Consider the following 22,182-nt stretch of genomic DNA (forward strand, 5'->3'; position numbering starts at 1 on the left):
GGTATTTTATTTTATTTTTATTTTATTATTACTATTATTATTTTAATGTCATTTTGATAACATTGTTGTTGTCTGATATATATACTTTGATTTTATTGCTATATTATGTTGTCCGGGCTTGGCCCCATGTAAGCCGCACCGAGTCCCCATTGGGGAGATGGTGGCGGGGTAGAAATAAAGATTATTATTATTATTATTATTATTATTATCATCATCATCATCTTTAGCCTTCTCTACCAGAGATTGCTGGTGCATCCCCAAACTATAAATTCCAAGATTCCATAGGACTGAGCCAACTGGGGTCAAACTGCATTAATTCTACAGTGTAGATATACCCTCTGTTGAGTTTGGGACTATAGCAGAGCATTTGATGAACCAACCTGGACAACGCATATTATTTGAGAACACAGAAATGCTTGACCACTCTAACAACCACCATGTCAGACTACGCAGAGTAGCCATTGAAATCTACAAGCATTGAAATCCACAAGCATTTCAACACAAAAGAGGAAACCATGAAAATTAACAAATTCAGGCTACCAGTATTAAAATACACTAAAATTATAACAGCAAATAAGGAACAACACTCAAACATAGGGGAACTCCAGACAAGAAACAATCAGGGACAGCTAATCACCTCTCAACAAAGGATTCCCCCAGGCAGTAACAAGCCACATCTAACCCTAACCCTTAAAAAAACTATAAAATCAAGACAGTAAATAAAGAGCAACACTCAGAAAACAGGGGAATTCTAGACATGAAACTATCAAGGCCAGCTAACATCTCCCAACAAACGATTCCGTTTGGCAGGAAGCAACCAGGCTTTGAAGCTACAAGGCCATTAAATGCTAATCAAGGTGGCCAATTGCAACATTCACACTTGCCTCAGAAAAGTGTTCTGTCTCCCACCCTGGACATTCCACAGATATGTAAGCCCCACTTGCCTAGTTTCCAACAGACCTCACAACCTCTGAGGATGCCTGCCATAGATGTGGGCGAAACGTCAGGAGAGAATGCTTCTGGCACATGGCCATACAGCCCAGAAAACTTACAGCAACCCAGTTGGGGATTATTTTTTGTTCATAGTCGCCAGCTCAGATCAAAACTGTTCCAGTTGAACAGGGAAAATTAGCCACGAATTGCATGGGTAAGTCAGCACCAGTTATCAATGGACAGCAGCTTCAGGAAATTATGCATCTGCTGCTTTATACTAGCAACCCCAATAAATTTAGATGTGCTCTTAAGGCAAAACCCTATCTTCTGGCATCATAGACTATTAAAACTTTGTTTGGGGTGATGGAGGTTCCCATGGATTTCTATATGGCTCTCAGACCTGGGATGTTGCTTGCCTAGGTTTGAAGGATTAGAACGACAGGAATTCATTTTGTCTGGAGCCTGTGCACATTTAATAGCAAAGATGAGGAGATGACTTTAGATATCTATTTTCCCATTTCATTGCTGATTCACTGGACAACATCAGTGACAACCTGTTGGAACATGTTAGCTATTATTTAAACCCATGTTATTGAATTGGAAACGAAGGCCCCTTCTACACTACCAAATCCAGATTTTCAAAGCAGATAATCCACATGATCTGCTTTGAACTGGATTATATGAGTCTACACTGCCGTATAATCCAGTTCAAAGCAGATAATCTGGATTTTATATGTCAGTGTAGAAGGTGACGAAGTGCAGAAAAATAAGGCTGGAAGCCTAAAGCCACTTACTTGGAAGGTGGCATTACTGATTTTGGTGAAGCTTGTCTACAAGGAGACCCAATTTGCACTGTCATTACACTGCAGTCAGTGTAGTCTCTTACATATAGTCAGCATAGACTCATATAATGCAGTTTGACTGCTTTGAACTGGGTTCTTTGTATCTTCACCCACCATATAATGCAGTTCAATCTGCATTATGGAGCCCCCACCGTCACAATGGGTTATTATTTATTTATTTAGTTTACTTTACTTATATACCACCGTTCTCAGCCCGGGGGCGACTCACAGTGGTGTACAACAAACAAAACAGCAAGATTCAAAACTACAGGATAAAAACAATTCACAACCTAACACTATACACAGTTAACACCATTACTACGATAACCATTCAGCGTCGTCTCATCATCCAAACCATAATCCAAATTTGTCTTCCATTTTTCCATTCCTATATTCATTACCAATCATTAAAACCTTGTGCCAGCAGGACTGAAGGCCGACTGGTCACAGGTTCAAATCCAGCAAGAGTGTGGATGAGCTCCCTCTGTCAGCTCCAGCTCCCCATGTGGGGACATGAGAGAAGCCTCCTAACAGGATGGCAAAACATCAAACATCTTGGCATCCCCTGGACAACATCCTTGCAGACAGCCAATGATCTCACACCAGAAGCGACTTGCTGTTTCGCAAGTCGCTCTTGACATGGAAAAAAAATCAAAACCTGTATAGATGAGGCTGAATTGAGGCTACTATTTCATCTTAATAATAATAATAATAATAATAATAATAATAATAATAATACTTTATTTGTACCCTGCTACAATCTCCCCAAGGGACTCGGCGCGGCTTATATGAGGCCAAGCCCACAGCACATCAATAAACAAAAGCAATAACAAATAATCAATACAGAAGAGTTAAAATAAAAATAAAACTCAAAAACAAAAAATACACAATAAGCAATAAGCAATAACAATAACATTCAGCATTTAAAAACCTATGGCTGGGCCAAATGTAATAATTAAAATTTAAAATGCTGGGCATGAACAAGGTAGGGTAAACTAGGACAGGGTTTTTAAGGAAAGGTGCGGGCACGCAGACAATCCTAAATCAATATTAAAGTGCATTTGAGGATGTATTGCTAAGAGTTTCCTTATTCTGGAAAGGCACACTGGAACAACCACGGTTTCAGGCTGCCAATGTTGGGGCATGACTGATGTCCTTAGGGAGTGAATTCCAGAGTCGAGGGGCCACCACCGAGAAGGCCCTCTCTCTCGTCCCCACCAATCGTGCCTGCGAAGGAGGTGGGAGCATGAGCAGGGCCTCTCCAGATGATCGAAGAGATTGTGTGGGTTCGTACACAGAAATGCGGTCACGCAGGTAGGCAGGTCCCAAACCGTTCAGGGCTTTGTAGGTAAGAACCTGCACCTTGAATTGGGACCGGAAAATGAACGGCAGCCAGTGGAGCCCCTTAAACAGGAGGATTGACCACTCCCTGTAAGAGGCACTGGTTAGTAACCTGGCTGCCGCGCGTTGTACCAATTGAAATTTCCGGGCCATTTTCAAGGGCAGCCCCATGTAGAGTGCGTTACAGTAATCCAATCTGGAGGTGACTAAGGCATGGACTACCCTGGCCAGATCCTCCTTCACGAGGTATGGTCGTAGTTGGCGCATGAGTCTTAATTGTGCAAAGGCCCTCCCTCTTTGGAAGAAATGCAGATCCGATAGGTTTCTTGCACGGGGTGGGAGAAATGGGACAGTCTAATGAACTAAATGGTGTCTGATTCTCTTCTTTGTTTCGCACTATAGACTCCAGTCCTGTGTCCTGGCTTGCTTTAGTCCTCATCCTGTTATTGTGCAGCTGATATGAACTATTTTTCATCGAAGGCAGCAATATTTGCTCAGGCAGCAATGAGGTGGGATCTCCCCCAGTTGCTTCCTTTTATCCTTCCAGCCCAGCTGCATCCCATTCTTGGCAGGCGGTGTGTGCGGCAGACGTTAACCAATTAACACCCCACTCTTTAAGTGTTCAGATTTTTCACACCAAATGCTGAGATGCAGCTGCTTCTGGAGTGGAGAGCATTGGCAGATCCAAGATTACATCATTGTGCTTGGGGATGAGGTCTAGGGAAGGGCAAGATTGTTGTCAGTCAACGGTATTGCACTTGTTGATCATTACAATAATGGTGTGAAAGGGATTGCATGACTGTTTCTATCTCTAAATGGGACACGGAGGCAGAGAATGAGAAAAAGAGAAGATAGAGATCATAGATACTTCAAGAATCCTTAGTTCAGCAGAGATGTGAGCCAAGAACCAGCTTTAAAAGGTAATCATGTCACAGCGGAAGCAGGAAACTGTAGTGAGTCCACAAGCAGGTTTTCGGCCTCTAGATCAGCGTTGGGGATCAAGAACACTGGGGGGGGGGGGCACAAGGGAGTGTAGGAAGGGTCACTAAAGACCATTAGAAAACACAGTATTTTCTGTTGGTCATGGGGATTCTGTGTGGGACGTTTGGCCCAATTCTATCGTTGATGGGGTTCAGAATGCTCTTTGATTGTAGGTGAACTATAAATCCCAGCAACTACAACTCCCTAATGTCAAGATCTATTTTCCCCAAACTCCACCAGTGTTCACATTTGGGCATATTGAGTATCCGTGCCAAATTTGGTCCAGATCCATCATTGTTTGAGTCCACAGTGCTCTCTGGATGTAGGTGAACTACAACTCAAGGTCAATGCCCACCAAAACTTTCCAGTATTTTCTGTTGGTCGTGGGAGTTCTGTGTGCAGAGGCGGCCCTAGGTAAGCAAACAGTGTCCCCCCACCCCCCAACCAATCACTGATATATATTTTCTGTTTGTCTTGGGAGTTCTGTGTGCCATATGGTTCAATTCCATCATTGGTGGAGTTCAGAATACTCTTTGATTGTAGGTGAACTATATATCCCAGTAACTACAACTCGCATATGTCAAGGTCTATTTTCCCCCAAGAGCGCCTCAAGAGCGTCCCTGAGCAAAATCAACTATACTGCAAATGCTTACTTTGCGTAATGGGTTGAGCCGCCCCTGTCTGTGTGTCAAGTTTGGTTCAGTTCCATCATTGGTGGAGTTCAGAACTATAAATCTCAGCAGCTACAACTCCCAAATGACAAAATCAAACCCCCCAACCCCACCAGTATTCAAATTTGGGTGTATTGGGTATTTGTGCCATATTTGGTCCAGTGAATGAAAATGCATCCTGCATATCAGATGTTTACATTACGATTCGTAACAGTAGCAAAATTACAGTTATGAAGTAGCCAAAAATAATGTCATGGTTGGAGGTCAACACAGCATAAGGAACTGTATTAAAGGGTGACTTACTACACTGCTCTAAATATTCTATAGGGGGCAATGTACTGTCAAAAAGTCCCAAGAACCTACAACAAGTAACTAAAAGTCTAAATCTTTTTAAAAATTAATGTTTAAACATTAGCAGAAAGGTCTGACACCTACAGAAATCCCCTGCTTTTCGACAACCCGCTTTTTCGTCAATTTTGAATCATGTGCAGAACTGATATATTCGACTCGTGGGCCACTCTTTCACGATTTTATGTCTTTGCTGAATGAGAGATTATAGGAGTTAGAGGCCCCTTCTACACTGCCCTATATCTTAGGATCTGATCTCAGACTTTCTGCTTTAAACTGGATTATATGAGTCTCCACTACCAGATAATATGGGACAAGAAGCTAAGGTGGGATCATGTCCTGGGATATAGGGTTAGTGTGGAAGGTCCCTTAGTGAGTTGCATCTGGGGGTCCTTCCACACAGCCCTATATCCCAGAATATCAAGGCAGAAAATCCCACAATATCGGCTTTGAACTGGGTTATCTGAGTCCACACTCGGATAATGTAGGAACCCCTGGTAGCGCAGTGGGTTAAACCCCTGTGCCAGCAGGACTGAAGACTGACAGGTCGCAGGTTCGAATCCGGGGAGAGCGCGGATGAGCTCCCTCTGTCAGCTCCAGCTCCTCATGCGGGGACATGAGAGAAGCCTCCCACAAGGATGGTAAAACATCAAAAAACATCCAGGCATCCCCTGGGCAATGTCCTTGCAGACGGCCAATTCTCTCACACCAGAAGCGACTTGCAGTTTCTGACACGACAAAAAAAAAACCCTCAGATAATGTGGGATTTTCTGCTTAGATATTCTGGGATCTAGGGCTGTGTGGAAGGGCCCTGGAATACACCAGGTTGAGGAAGGCTGCTCTGGCTTTTGCAGCTGAACATCTTGAGAAACACAAGGTTGTGTGCGGCCTTTTCTGGGTGGTGATCTAGGTGAGGTTCACCTTTTGCCTGGTTGGGCTCTAGCCAGAATACTGAGGGTCACGCCCTGGTTCCTGGGAAGGAGACAGTGAAAACAACAGCATCTTAATTACTTTATACGCATTCATATTCTCTTTCGTTTGTTTGTTCATTCATTGTACGCCTCGCCTTATTTCCAAAATGGGACCAAAGGTAGATTACAACATAGATTAAAACAAAGGACAATGGAAAAATATTAAAATAAAAATGGAACATAATTCAACAACCCTTTTAATGCAAAACAGCCTTAACTTAAAATAGGAATTGTACAAAAATGTTGTTTCTTAACATTTTACTGATCTTAAAAGGCATTTTTTGGTTTTTGGTGAGACCTATAACACTTCTTTCTCCCCATTTCCAGTTATTGATATGTAGTAGCAACTTTCCGCTATGTGCTAAATACTTCTGGCCCAACTTATCTAGCTAAACATATCTCTCCTTACAAACCAATTAGAGCGTTATGATCTGAAGGGGAGGCCCTGCTCTCAGTCCCACTCCCCTTCGTAAACACGACTGGTGGGGACAAGAGACAGGGCCTTCTCAGTGGTGGCTCCTCCCAGCTATGGAGCTCCCTCCCCAATGATATTAGATTTGCCCCATTCCTTCTGAACATCAGGAAAAAAGTTCTGGAACTAGGCATTTGGGGAATAGTGCAACATGGATCAGACATGAATTCAGCAGCACAAAAGATGACCATGGGTTTAGGACTGTCTTAATGTTTATGTTTTAGTCAATTATGTCTTACTTACTAGCTATATAAATGAAAATGTAATGTTCATTTGTGGGATTAATATAATTCAAAAACCACTGGAAGAATTGACACCAAATTTGGACACTACACTCCTAACAGACCAACAAGTGACCATCACTCAGAAAAACACTCCTATCTAGGAGTGCCCAGTCCTCATTGACCGTCAGCTTGAACTCTATACTTTACCCCCAGACCTGGCCCTGTAACCTGTGCTTTGCACAAGCCCATGCCCAGACCTCTCTATATTTGATCTGCCCACCATATTGCTGGTTCTGGTTATTGAGGTTGGGTTTGATTTATTTAATAGTGTTTTTATACTCTACCATTTGAATTGTTTAATTAGATTGTCATGTGTTTATTATGTTTCTCAATGTGTTTTTACTTAGTTTGTTGTTATTGGGCTTTGTTCCGCTTGTAAGCCGCCCAAAGACTATTCGGGGAGATCCTGGCAGGTCATAAAAACAAAGTTGTTGCTGTTGTTGTTATTATTATTATTATTATTACTATTACTATTACTATGAGTGTGGCTTAGAGGGCACACCCCCTCAGCCTCAGAGGAAGGGCTCCCAAAGCTCCCTCCATGTCACAATGCCCCCCCCCCACCCCGCCTACACCACAGCCAGTGCCCCTTACCCCTTTGCCCCCCAGTGAGGCTCACTCTAGGCTGTTAGGAGTAGAGATTAGGATGTCAGAGTGCATTACAAAATCCTTTAGGCGTCCGCTGTGGGCGCTAAGCCCACTGTGCCAGGAGGAGGTTCAGGAGAGGCGGGCCCTCCTCCAGGCCCGAAAAGAAAGGGCCCAGGCTCCCAAGGAGCCCCTCCTCCTGCAGGCCTGGAAGTTCTACGCCCTGGGGGGGCGGCTTTCATTGGGCGAAGAAAGGCCTGAGGCCCCCCAGGAGCGAAGGAAGTCCCGCTCCTGCCTGCAGAAGCAGGGCCCCCTCCAGCCCCTCCTGCCTTGGCCGCCCATTAGCCTCAGAAGAACTCCACCAAAGTGGGGCCAGGGCAGGGAAGCATTGAACTGCATCAATTCTATGGTGTAGATCAGGCATGGGCGAACTTGGGCCCTCCAGGTGTTTTGGACTTCAATTCCCACAATTCCTAACAGCCAAAAGTCCAAAACACCTGGAGGGCCCAAGTTTGCCCATGCCTGGTGAAGATGCACCAAGAGTTCCAATATGCTCATGATTTTTGAAACAAACCAAGAAGCAGGTCTGTTTCTCTTTCCTCCAAGGAGCCAGCTGCTTCTCCATGGAACCCAAGATGTCTTTTAACTGGCTTCCAGCTGCAGCAGCAAAATGCATTCGAGCTATGAGCAGATAAGCAGAATTACTCAAACCAGTCCTGTCCAATGGAAGGAGGAGATACACAAACTCTGGGGTGAATCACACCCACAAATGCTTTCCTCTCTAAAAATTCCCACCGGGTCGAGATAGGGAGAAGCCTTGATATCTAGGTGAAATGTCAAGCGACAGAAACAAGATTTAACTAGCTTTGTTGTCCTGCCCCAGGAGCCCATATATCATTACGTGGGATTGGAGAAGAGAGAACTGGTTTGGAACCCTTGAGCAAACATTTGGCAGGGCAGAGCAGGACTCAGCATTATCTTCAGATTTAATTTGTGTTGGGTTGCGACTGTGAGATGCACACACCAGAGCAAGATGCTTGCAACCTATATGAAGAATGAATAGAAGTGAATCATTTTCAAGTTCTACCAGTGAATTTGCAATCGGTATCGAAGTCAAGCTGAAGAATCCTTCCACATATAAACCCGGTCTTATTTTCAACACTAACTTGAACAGAAGGAGATTTTTTGGTTGTCTAACAAAGAGGCAGCACAAACGTTCAGTGTGTTGTCAAAGGCTTTCATAGCTAGAATCTCTGGGTTGCTGTGAGTTTTCCAAGCTGTATGGCTATGTCTCAGAAGCATTCTCTCCTGACGTTTCACCCACATTTATGGTAGGCATCCTCAGAGGTTGTGAGGTCTGTTGAAAACCAGGCAAGTGAGGTTTATATATCTGTAGAATGTCCCGGGTGGGAGAAAGAACTTTTGTCTGCTTGACCAAGAGTGCTGCAATTGACCACCTTGATGAGCATTGAATGGCCTTGCATTCAATGCTTCAAAGCCTGGCTGTTTCCTGTCTGGGGGAATCCTTTGTTGGGAGATGTTCTGGCCGCTTCCTGCCCAAGGGGAATCCTTTGTTTGGAGGTATTCTGGCTGCATCCGGCCCGAGGGGAATCCTTTTTTGGGAGTTGTTCTGGCTGCTTCCTGCCTGGGGGAATCCTTTGTTGGGAGGTGTTCTGGCTGCTTCCTGCTTGGGGGAATTCTTTATTGGGAGGTGTTCTGGCTGCTTTCTGCCTGGGAGAATCCTTTGTTAGGAGGTGTTCTGGCTGCTTCCTGCCTGGGGGAATCCTTTCTTGGGAGGTTAGCTGATCCTGATTGTTTCTGTCTGACATTTCCCTGTCTGGATTCCCCCATAGAGGGAGCAGCCAGGCTTTGAAGCTGCAACGCCATTCAATGAGCCAACAATGTGATGTGGCAGCAAAAAAAGGCAATGGGATTTTGGCCTGCATCAATAGGAGCATAGTGTCTAGATCTAAGGAAGTAATGCTACCCCTCTATTCTGCTTTGGTTAGACCACATCTGGAATATTGTGTCCAATTCTGGGCACCACAATTCAAGAGAGATATTGACAAGCTGGAATGTGTCCAGAGGAGGGCGACTAAAATGATCAAGGGTCTGGAGAACAAGCCCTATGAGGAGCGGCTTAGGGAACTGGGCATGTTTAGCCTGAAGAAGAGAAGGCTGAGAGGAGATATGATAGCCATGTATAAATATGTGAGAGGAAGTCACAGGTAGGAGGGAGCAAGCTTGTTTTCTGCTTCCCTGGAGACTAGGACGCGGAACAATGGCTTCAAACTACAAGAGAGGAGATTCCATCTGAACATAAGGAAGAACTTCCTGACTGTGAGAGCCGTTCAGCAGTGGAACTCTCTGCCCAGGAGTGTGGTGGAGGCTCCTTCTGTGGAAGCTTTTAAGCAGAGGCTGGATGGCCATCTGTCAGGGGTGATTTGAATGCAATATTCCTGCTTCTTGGCAGGGGGTTGGACTGGATAGCCCATGAGGTCTCTTCCAACTCTTTGATTCTATGATTCTATGAATTGCAACATTCACACTTACCTCAAACAGACAAGAGTTCTTTCTTCTACCCTGGACATTCCATAGATATGTAAACCTCATTTGCTTAATTTCCAACAGACCTCACAACCCCTGAGGATGCCTGCCATCGATGTGTGCAAAACGTCAGGAGAGAATGCTTCTGGAACATGGCCATACAGACCGGAAAACTCACAACAACCCAGGATGCAGAAATTTTCTGAATTTCTACAGATTGTTCCTCGCCTACTTCGGCCCCTCCCTGCAAGTAAAAAATGTGGAAGAACCAGGGCTTTGTACCTTATCTGCTCAAATCCAACTAACAGAAGCTCTTCATTTCCTCCTCCTCCCTCGATATTAATTAGGGCTGATTGACAACATAACCTAATATTTGTATATTATTTTATATTTTCTAAACATTTCACATGCATCTTAATAACTGTAATCCTTATAACAAATCCTGCAAAGTTAATCCTTGTTATCTTCCATCAGTGGCTCCCCTCGGGGAATCCTGTCTGGCAGAGTCACCTCATACAACCTGTTCGTCCACCGAATCCCGTAGCTAGCAGCGTGCATCACCTTTAACCCATCACTTTAGGGTAATCTCTGAAAGCCAGAAGCAGCTGACTTGGGTTCAACACAAACAGCTGAAAACTTCACAAATAATCAACCCTGGGACAACAACATGTCTCTAATTTGCTTATTGGATTCCTCTTTCATCCAAAGCAGGCATGGGCAAACTTTGGCCTTCCTCCAGATGTTTTGGACTTCAACTCCCACAATTTCTAACAGTGAATATTCTGTGCAAGAATGACAGTAAAAGAACAAAGATGGAAATTCAAGATAAGGGACTGAGACATAGTTACTTAACTTAGTCATCAGAAGCCTTGTCTGTGGTTGGAATGAATAGTGGTCTTTTTTTTCTCTTTCCAAATGATGAAAGTTTTTTTTTATTGTGTCAGAAACGACTTGAGAATCTGCAAGTCGCTTCTGGTGCGAGAGAATTGGCCTTGCTTTGCGCTGGTTGGTGACAGTAATACAGTTTTGTTATTGTTGTTGTATGACTGCCATAGATGTGGGCAAAACGTCAGGAGAGAATGCCTCTGGAACATGGCCATACAGCCCGGAAAACTCACAGCAACCCATTTTGCAATTTGTTTCTTCTGCCAGTGTATGAGCACACATATTTCACTAATTTTTATCATTTAGGGCCCTCCCACATAGTCCTATCTCCCAGAATATCAAGGCAGAAAATCCCACAATATCTACTTTGAACTGGGTTATCTGGGTCCACACTCAGATAATGTGGGATTTTCTGCCAAGATATTCTGGGACATAGGGCGGTGTGGAAGGGCCCATAGAAGAGCACATGGACTAATTAGAAAGCACTCCCACACAAGATAAAATTACCAGTATAATTTCCAAATCTAAATAGAAAACCAAACCCAAATTGCAAAAATGGATCTACAGCTCCACTCCACACCTGTCTACACTCCATGCTGTGATAAAAAAAGTCACGAATCTTTGCAAAACCCCGCTCCTGTTCCCCAAAAACTGTTTCCACCTAAAATATTGTGTCTTCTAATCAGAGCCTGAAACCATTGGTACTTTTTTTGGAATATAGGTCCCAAAGTAGGCCATGGTGGTGGCACGATTATGAGACATGGATCTCCCCAAAATAACTCTCTCAAGTGCTCCATATAAATTATCAAAGCATTTTGCTCTGCCATTCAGCCTTATCACTCGTCTCTTTGTGGAAATAGCAAACAAAACTCCTGCTAACCCTGTTTCCACAGGGTTTCCATAGGGTTAGCAGGAATCCATTAACTATAGTTCCAATCTTTTCAAGCTCCAATAGCAAACTTCTAACCAAAGCAATGAAATCCCTTTCCTCTCATGGTCCTAGATCAGTGTTTCTTAACCTGGGGGTCGGGACCTCTGGAGGGTCGGGAGGGGTGTCAGAGGGGTCACATCAGAAAACAGTCTTTTCTATTAGTCATGGGGGGTTCTGTGTAGGAAGTTTGGCCCAATTCTCTTGTAGGTGGAGTTCAGGATGCTCTTTGATTTTAGGTGAACTATACATCCCAGCAACTATAACTCCCAAATGTCAAGGTCTATTTTCCCCAAATTCCACCAGCGTTCACATTTGGGCATATTGAGGATTTGTGCCAAATTTGGTCCAGATCCATCATTGTTTGAGACCACAGTGCTTTCTGGATGTAGGTGAACTACAACTCCAAAATTCAAGGTCAATGCCCACCAAGCCCTTCCAGTATTTTCTGTTGGCCATGGGAGTTCTGTGTGCCAGGTTTGGTTCAATTCCAACATTGGTGAAGTCAGAATGCTCTTTGATTGTAAGTGAACTATAAATCCCATCAACTAAAACTCCAAAATGATAAAATCAACCCCACCAACAACAACAACAACCCCGCCAGTATTCAAATTTGGGTGCATCAGGTATTTGTGCCAAATTTGGTCCAGTGAATGAAAATACATCCTGCATATCAGATATTTACATTATGATTCATAATTACAAAATTATGAGCAAAATTACAGTTATGAAGTAGCAATGAAAATAATTTTATGGTTGGAGGTCACCACAACATGAGGGGTCGTGGCATTAGGAACGTTGAGAATCACTGTTCTAGATGATTTACAAATATGTCCCAGAATCATTTCTCCATGTCTACTCCACACCCATCCAAATTATTCACCTCCCAAAGCACATCCCTACTAGATACCACTCTCCAGTTTTTTTCTATAGAACCCCAAACTTTTAGAACTACAACTTGACTTGCTATGATCTTCCAGACCCTAAATCAGTCCTTACCACTCTCATTAAGCATAATGAGAGATGTAGTCAAAGAAAACCTGGGAGAACATCAGGAAGAGAGCCTCCCATCTCTCTTCATTCCTTTGACAAGGCAATTAATTCTAGTGAATATTCAACTTATTTGCTGACATCCTCAAAGATGTTCTACCATCAGAGTTATCTCCATCCCTACTATCAGTACATAGCCCTGATTCCTACCTTATTCCCACTTAGGACATCTGAAAGCCTCCACCGGTTCTCCAGAATCTGCCCAAGCGAATGTGCTCTCAGACTCTTCCCTCTAATCTCCTCCTCTCTAGAAACAAGTTGGACTTGTTTGCCTTAACAGGTCTGACGCTTGGGATGGGATATCTATTCAGTCCACACGCACACGACCTGCACATGGAAGGGAGAGGAAGCTAAAAAGGAAAAGGCGAAGGAGCCGCCAAGGTATGGAAGACCAAAGCCCATGGAGCAAAACTGGATGGGGAGCAGCGAACCACACCTTTGCAGGAATCGTTCTGTCTCCAACCGAAATACTGCTGTCCTTAAGACACATTTGCATCATCACTTACGTTATCTCTATTTGTAATCCATAGGCTCACACACACAAGATTATTTTCTTTGTACACTAATTCAGGGCTTCTTAAACTTTTCCACTTGGGACTCCTTTTGGCTCAGGAATTTTTTACAGGACCTCAGGTATATAGATATAGAAAATAAGTATGAAAATCAAACATTTACTGATAACAAATCAACATTTCCAAAGCTTGCTAAACAAATTGCTTTTTTTGGAGTACGGCTGAAATATTTTCTGCAGAATCCACTGTAAACACTGAACATTGTTGCTAACAGATTTGTGTAAACATGTGGCATTCAGAAACCTTTTACTGTTGCTTAATTTTTCTTGACCTTAACATTGAGATAAGCGGACCCGCATTTGGGTCAAAATCCACAGTTTAAGAAGGGAGCAAGCTTGTTTTCTGCTTCCCTGGAGATTAGGAAGCGGAACAATGGCTTCAAACTACAAGAGAGGAGATTCCATCTGAACATGAGGAAGAACTTCCTGACTGTGAGAGCCGTTCAGCAGTGGAACTCTCTGCCCCGGAGTGTGGTGGAGGCTCCTTCTTTGGAAGCTTTTAAACAGAGGCTGGATGGCCATTTGTCAGGGGTGATTTGAATGCAATATTCCTGCTTCTTGGCAGGGGGTTGGACTGGATGGGCCATGAGGTCTCTTCCAACTCTTTGATTCTTTGATTCTATGATTCTATGATTCTAAGTTGTGTACTAAATAATAACCGAAGCACAAAGGAATACCCATCTCCTACAACCTCACATAAATACACCAAGGGTAAATAACCTCTTACTCTCCACACATTTTAGGTTACAATTCCTGCAGTCTCTCAGAACAGGATCAGGGAAAGTGTAGACCATGGTCAGATGGGGCTTCCTGGCATGCATTATTATTATTATTATTATTATTATTATTATTATTTATATACCGTTCTAGCTCCCCAAAGGGACTCAGGGCAGTGAACAAGAAAGTCAGCAAACATTCAATGCCATACGAAAGAAAAACACATAAACAAATAACCATCCCACCCAAAACTCTTGCAGATCCATATTTAAACCCAAAATAAGCATACCATTTTTAATACCTCAAAGGTAAAAGTTTGGCTCCTGGCAAAACACAGGAGCAATTTTGCCAGGGTATTTGCCTCTGCTCCTGAACCATTTTTGGTCTTGCCAATGCAGTTATTGCCTAATAATTGGTCATATTTGCTTTAGAATTAGCCAAACCACATGGGCTGAAGGGAGTACTAGAGAAAAACACACGAAGGAACAGTTCCGGATTGTTTGATGCCACAAGTACACAACCAAATCTGTCTGGACAGATGGCCAGACAGCCTGTAAAAAGTGACAATAATGACAAAGTTCTGTTCCTAGCTTGGAACATACTTGGAATGTTTCACCTGAATAGGAGGGACAAACTTAATTCCAATCTCTTTTTTCCACTCTGGAAAAAAACTATTTTTATAACTAAAATGATCTATGGGGAAAGGAATTTGCACCTCAGAAATCTGAAATATATACGTATTTTATTTTTCTGGTTATTTAATACTTAATGTTTATTTTACTTAAGTGATATTTGTCTTGACTGTTCTAATGTAGCACAAATCCTATGTAAAATCATACTACGTATTTTTGACATTAATATTGAAATCTGAAACCTGAAATCTGAAATATATACAGAAAGTCTTTATTTTCAATATTAATGTCAAAAATACGTAGTATGATTTTACATAGGATTTGTGCTACATTAGAACAAATATCACTTAAGTAAAATAAACATTAAGTATTAAATAACCAGAAAAATAAAATACGTACATATGTGTATGTGTGTGTGTGTATGTGTGTATGTATATATATATATATATATATATATATATATATATATATTATTTATTTATTTACAGCATTTATATGCCGCCCTTCTCACCCCGAAGGGGATTCAGAGCGGCATATAAGATATATTTTCATACTCTCTCTCTCTCTCTCTCTCTCTCTCTCTCTCTCTATATATATATATAATAACACTGTTAAAGAAAGAACATCAAGGAGTACCCAAGAATTCTTGTTTTTCCTCCCCTTCCCCAGCGTCCATACTGCTGTAAAGTAGATTAACTTTCTCTAATTAGTCTTTTCTTTATTAGACTGTTATGTAATCTTTCACTTATTACAGCACTCCAAAAACTGAGTGCACTGTTCCCAGGTGTCTCCATTGAGGCATAAACCAAGGTCACGTTTGCTTGGTTTCAGGAGGTAGCAAAAGCATGTGTTCTCAGAACAAACCTGAGGACCCTTGAGATCCAGTAGATCAGGTAGCATCTTCCCTGATTTCTTTTAATGCAATTCATTACAATCCCCATATCCAAAGAACTAATATATACATTTATTTCCATTTATCCACAGTTTCACTTCTTTTGTACAGGGCGTCCTGTACAAGCTTTTCTCAGTACCTCCATCATCCATCCCACTGAAAACAATAAGGTTCACTATTATGTGAAATCTCATACATCCATGTGAAGTTGGGGGACCTTTCCTTTGCCGATATTGAGGCTGACAAAGATCTACGAACTAGCTCAAATGGTTAAACTGATGGTGATTAAGGAAAAAGCTCTGATGAACTTCCTCATTATTGTACCAACACAAAAACAAAAACAAATGAGACACTTAAAATCATAGAATCATAGAATTAGAAGAGACCTCGTGGGCCATCCAGTCCAACCCCTTGCCAAGAAGTAGAAAAATGGCATTCAAAGCACCTCCGACAGATGGCCATCCAGCCTCTGTTTAAAACATTCCAAATAAAGAGTCTCTATCACACTCTGGGGCAGAGAGTTCCACTGCTGAACAGCTCTCACAGTCAGGAAGTTCTTCCTAATGTTCAGACTTACAATGAATGTCTATTGATATATTGCCGAAGGCTGTCATGGCCGGAATAGCTGGGTTGTAGGTTTTTTGAGCTGGATGGCTATGTTCTAGAAGCGTTTCTCCTGCATCTATGGCAGGCATCCTCAGAGGTTGTGAGATCTCACAACCTCTGAGGATGCCTGCCATAGTAGCAGGCGAAATGTCAGGAGAGAATGCTTCTAGAATATAGCCATACAGGCCGAAAAACCTACAGCAACCCAATGTCTATTGAATTTGTTCACTCACATCCTTCTCAGACTCCCCGCATCCACCACCATTTCCCCAGCACCAACATAACATTGATCATTCTCCGTCCCATCTGAACAGCTAGCATTGGCCTGCCTATAAATAGCATTCAGTTTGATTATGCCCTAAGGGAGGCAATATGTCTAGTTGTCAAGAGACCAACTCACTCACCCTGCCATTATTATTATTATTATTATTATTATTATTTTACTGATACAAAACCACAATATTTCACAGGAAACGAGATCCATATGCTGGATTTCATATCACAAAATCACAAGTTGAACACTTATTATTATTATTATTATTATTATTATTATTACCTGCCTTCATCTCTTGATTGAGATGCAAACGGCTCACAACATTGAAAATGAATGCAATTTAAAATCCACAACATACACATATTAAAAGAGAATTAAACATACAAGTCAATTAAAATCACTCAAAACACTTAAAATAATTTAATTCCCTACAGCAGGTATGGGCAAACTTGGGCCCTCCAGGTGTTTTGGACTTCAACCGGCTGTTAGGAATTGCGGGAGTTGGAGTCCAAAACACCCGGAGGGCCCAAGTTTGCCCTACAGCAACCCCTTGGCTTGGTCTTAAACACTTCTTTCTTTAAAACTTGTCTAAATAGCATCCTCAACAATCGCCCCAACCTTGCCTTGAGCTCCCACATACCTGTTCCACCAGTAAATTGCATTAGAACCATCCAGGTGAGCCAGGCTGCCAACTCTGAGAAAGTAAAACATACACCGCAAAAGGGAGTTAGATTATATATCAAGCCTTAACCCCACCAGAAAAAGCCAATTTTAACTCCATGTAGACAGGTCCCTGCCACTTTCCTGCTGCTCCGACTACACCTGGATCAACACTGCCCAATATCCCAGGATCTGGTCTCAGGTTAACTTCTTTGAACTGGATTATATGAGTCTACTTTGCCAGATAATCTGGGATAAACAGATAATCTGGGATTTTTAAATTTCATAACAAAAGCATTGCATAAATTAGTATAAAACTGATAAAAATAGAAGGAGCACAAGTGACTAAAATATATTTTGATCAAAAACGGGCAACAGCAACCGCATTGTCTGTAGCCTCCAACAATTCTTCCTCTGTGCATGAGGCAGGGCATAGTGGACAAGCGTAAACACAAACATAATCTGGGATCAGATCCTAAGATATACAAGCAGTGTGGAGGGGGCCTTAGTTACATTTCCCTCTACAAGAACCCAGACTCCCTTATTCCCATAACTATATGGATGCACTGGGTTGTTGTGAGTTTTCCGGGCTGAATGGCCATGTTCCAGAAGCATTCTCTCCTGAAGTTTTGCCCACATCTATGGCAGGCATCCTCTCAGAGGTGGTGAGATCTTTTGGAAACTAGGCAAGTGGGGTTTATATAGCTGTGGAATGTCCAGGGTGAGAGAAAGAACTCTTGTCTGTTTGAAGCAAATGTGAATGTTGCAATTGGCCACCTCAATTAGCATTGAATAGCCTTGCAGCTTCAAAGTAAATAAATCACAACAGTAAATAAAGAACAGCAATAAAGAACAACACTCAGAAAACAGGGGAATTCCAGGGCCAGGTAACACCTCCCAACAAAGGACTCCCTCAGGCAGGAAGAAGCCAGGCTTTGAAACTGCAAGGCTATTCAATGCTAACCAAGCTGGCCAATTGCAACATTCACATTTGCCTCAAGCAGACAAGAGTTCTTTCTCCCACCCTGGACAGATATATAAACCCCACTGGCCTAGTTTCCAACAGACCTCACCACCTCTGAGGATGCCTGCCACAGATGTGGGCAAAACGTCAGGAGAGAATACTTCTGGAACATGGCCACAAAACCTGGAAAACTCACAGCAACCCAGTGATTCCGGCCATGAAAGCCTTCGACAACATATATGGATGTATTTACACTGTAGAACTAATGCCGTTCAATATCACTTTAACTGGCATAGCTCAATGCTATGGAATCCTGAGAGTTGTAGTTTGGTGTCAAACATCATGGGAATTGTAGTTTTACGAGCCTTCTCTGCAGTCAGAGCGATTTCAAACTGCATTAATCCTTTGAACACAGTGTAGATGTACCCCCAGTTATAGGAAGAAGACATTCAGGATTCTACAATTGATATTTTTTACAATTAATGACACAAAGCGTTTAATTGTTTTTTTTGAAAAGAGATTATATTAATTTTTTAATACTTTTGTGCTGTTTTGATTTGTATTGTGTCACCATTATTATTAGCTGCTTGGAGTCTCTATACTGGAAGAGCACTGTGATAAAAATAGTCAACAAATAAAAATAAATACAGTAGCCCCTCAGCTGAACTGCACCCAGAGGGATTGGTAATTGCCACAGACATGTAGTTTCTGGTTGCTTGAGAATTACTATCAAAAATAAGCCTAAATAATACTATAGCAAAGGTAAAGGTTTCCCTTTGACATTAAGTCTAGTTGAGTCCGACTCTGGGGGGTGGTTATCATCTCCATTTCTAAGCCAAAGAGCCAGCGTTATCCATAGATGCCTCCACGGTCTTGTGGCCGGCATGATTACATGGAGTGCCTTTACCTTCCCGCTGAAGTGGTGCCTATTGATCTACTCACATTTGCATGTTTTCCAACTGTTAGGTTGGCAAAAGCTGGGGCTAAAGGTGGGAGCTCACTCCGTCCAGCGTATTCAAACCTCCGACCTTCCACTCAGCAAGTTCTGCAACTTAGTGATTTAACTGCTGCACCACAGCGGCCCCAACTAATATTATACTCCATACTATATCATAAATTCTGTATTGATTTGATATTTAAATTGAAATGCAGTAATTTAAAAAAGCAAATAAAGGCAACTTAATGTAACACAGTATCATACGGTATTTACTGAATTATAAAAATAGATTTGGGGATGAATATGCAATTTTTTTTAAATTGTTTTCGCCAGTTGCTTGGTAGTTCTGTTTACTTGAGTTGCTTAACGGAGAGTCTAATGTAAATAAATACAGTGTGGACACAGCCTATGAGCTCCAGCATATAATAATAATAATAATAATAATAATAATAATCTTTATTTGTACCCCGCTACCATCTCCCCAAGGGACTCGGTGCGGCTTACATGAGGCCGAGTCCACAATACAACAGTAAAAACAATAACAACAGTAATACAAAACAATAAATAAAACTCATAAACAGAAAATAAGCAATAAACATTAACAATAACACAATGACGTTTAAAAACCTATGGCTGGGCCAAATGTAATAATTAAAATTTAAAAAATAATGCTGAGCATGGCCAGGTGAAATATAACTAGGATAGAATTTTCGGAGAGGGATAGGCAAGCACCATTTCCTCTATAGACACATTAAATGAATTTTCTCTTCCAGAAACCACTCTAACTCCCTTTAATCCACCATTTTCTCCTGGCTCGGAGCCATATGGCCCCATACACATTTATCTTTTTACCCCAAAGCATTAAGCCCAATCTCATACCCACCCTACCCTCTCCTCCCAGTGAACCAATGAGTCCTAGGATGCATCTACATGGTAGAAATAATGCACTTTTGGCACCCTTTTGACTGCCATGGCCCAATGCTCTGGAATCCTGGGAGTTATGGTTTTACAAGGCTGATAGCCTTCTCTGCCAAATGGTGCCAAACCTTGCCAATTTGAGATTGACCCCAAGGAGTTAAGAGTATCCTGGCCCACTTGTGGGGCTGGGCCATTCCACGGAGCTCAGCATCTTCTTCCTTCTTCAGCACCAGCAGCATCCCTTTTTGCTTCTTCTCCTCCTTTCCATCCCTCCTTTCTAATAATGCACTTTTGGCACCCTTATGACTACCATGGCCCAATGCTCTGGAATCCTGGGAGTTGTGGTTTTACAAGGTTTATACCCTTCTCTGCCAAATAGTGCCAAACTACTACTCCTATGATTCCATAGCATTGAGCCATGGCAGTTTAAAGTGGCGTCAAACTGCGTTAATTCTACAATGTAGATGTACTCACCTTGCCAATTTGAGGTTGACCCCAAGGAGTTAAGAGTATCCTGGCCCACTTGTGGGGCTGAGCCATTCCACGGAGCTCAGCATCTTCTTCCTTCTTCAGCACCAGCAGCATCCCTTTTTGCTCCTTCTCCTCCTTTCCATTCCTCCTTTCTTTCTTTCTCTCCTCCACTTCCTCCAAACTCGGCTCTGTCTCTCTTCTCTCCTCTTGCAACCCTTTCTTTCTTTTCTCCTCCTCTACCCACAATTCAGGCTTTTGCTTTGCTCCCCAACATCCATCTCCTCTCTCTCTGGCCTTGAGCATCCCTCTCCATCCTTGCCATGCCGGCTAAAGATTTTCCCAAAATGCCCTGCGCTGCTTCTGTCTCTGCCTTCTTTACACAGTCACAATATGGGTCTCGGCTTCCGGAGCCCGCCCGCAGCCAATTTGGAGGCTTCCTGGAGTTCAGTCCTCCCTCTTGACCTCTTCAACTCTCATTTTCTGTGATCTCATTTTGGAGACAAGGCACCTTCACTGCTTTGCAATCCAGAAAGTCCCAGGCGCCTCTCACTGAAGCTCTTGCATCCTTCCCAGGGACCATCTCAGTTTTCTGGACTAAATGAAATGCCATCCTTATTATTTGCCTCTGGGTGGTGCTGTGTTTTTTTAAATATACATGTTCAGCATCCCTTCAACCAAATGCTTTGGACCAGGAGTGCATCTAAACTAGTTTCCCTGCTCTAAATTAATGTGTGCTCTCTCGATTTGTTTGTAGAAAGGAATGAAGTCTGTTTCCGAATGGGATCCCACAGCAAGAATAACACAGGCCACGGTGAAATGAAATAATAACCTCACTACCTCTGAGGATGCTTGCCATATATGCAGGCGAAACGTCAGGAGAGAATGCCTCTAGACCATGGCCATATAGCCCGAAAAAACCTACAACAACCCAGAAATAATAACACTATGTAACAAAATCTGAAAATAAATCTTTTTCTGGTTTGAAAGTGTTATTTCCTTTTGTGGTACTTACTTTGAAAGCAATTGTAATGCTCCCGAAACTTTGTTTTTGTGGCTGCCACAAACTATGTTAAATTGGTTGAGACTCTAGGACAGTGTTTCTCAACCTGGGGGTCAGGACCCCTGAGAGGGTCGCAAAGGAGTGTCAGAGGGGTCGCCAAAGACCATCAGAAAACACAGTATTTTCTGTTGTTCATGGGGGTTGTGTGTGGGAAGTTTGGCCCAATTCTATCATTGGTGGGATTCAGAACTCTCCTTGATTGTAGGTGAACTATAAATCCCAGTATCTACAATTCCCAAATGTCAAGGTATGTTTTCCCCAGTGTTCACATTTCAGCATATTGAGTATTCAAGCCAAGTTTGCTCCAAATCCATCATTGCTTGAGTCCACAGTGTTCCCTGGATGTAGGTGAACTACAACTCCAAAACTCAAGGTCGATGCCCACCAAACCCTTCCAGTATTTCCTGCTGGTCATGGGAGTTCTGTGTGCCAAGTCTGGTTCAATTCCATTGTTGGTGGAGTTCAGAGTGCCCTTTGACTATAGGTGAACCCAGCAACTACAACTCCCAAATGACAAAATCTATCCCCTCCCAACCCCACCAGTTTTCAGATTTGGGCATATCAGGCATTTCTGCCAAATTTGGTCCAGTGAATGAAAATACATCCTGCATATCAGATATTTACATTACGATTCATAACAGT

General features: G+C 42.5%; 1 protein-coding gene across 2 annotated transcripts in view; it reads right to left on the reverse strand.

The window, feature by feature from the left end:
• CPT1C (carnitine palmitoyltransferase 1C) overlaps nt 1-21,087 on the reverse strand; it is a 53,847-nt gene extending 32,760 nt beyond the window's left edge. The window contains exons 1-3 of one of the 2 annotated variants that reach the window (XM_060780759.2): nt 20,484-21,087; nt 17,171-17,224; nt 12,989-13,165 (exon numbers count right to left, since the gene is read on the reverse strand). The gene's annotated coding sequence lies outside the window, so the exon portion shown is untranslated. Of the gene's footprint in view, nt 1-12,988; nt 13,166-17,170; nt 17,225-20,137; nt 20,283-20,483 lie in introns of those variants that run through there. The other variant, XM_067469985.1, reaches the window with a different exon arrangement.
• Between the last annotated feature and the right edge of the window lie 1,095 nt (nt 21,088-22,182).

The sequence above is a fragment of the Anolis sagrei genome, chromosome 6, assembly GCF_037176765.1.
Source record: "Anolis sagrei isolate rAnoSag1 chromosome 6, rAnoSag1.mat, whole genome shotgun sequence".
In the NCBI taxonomy this organism is placed as follows: Eukaryota; Metazoa; Chordata; class Lepidosauria; order Squamata; family Dactyloidae; genus Anolis; species Anolis sagrei.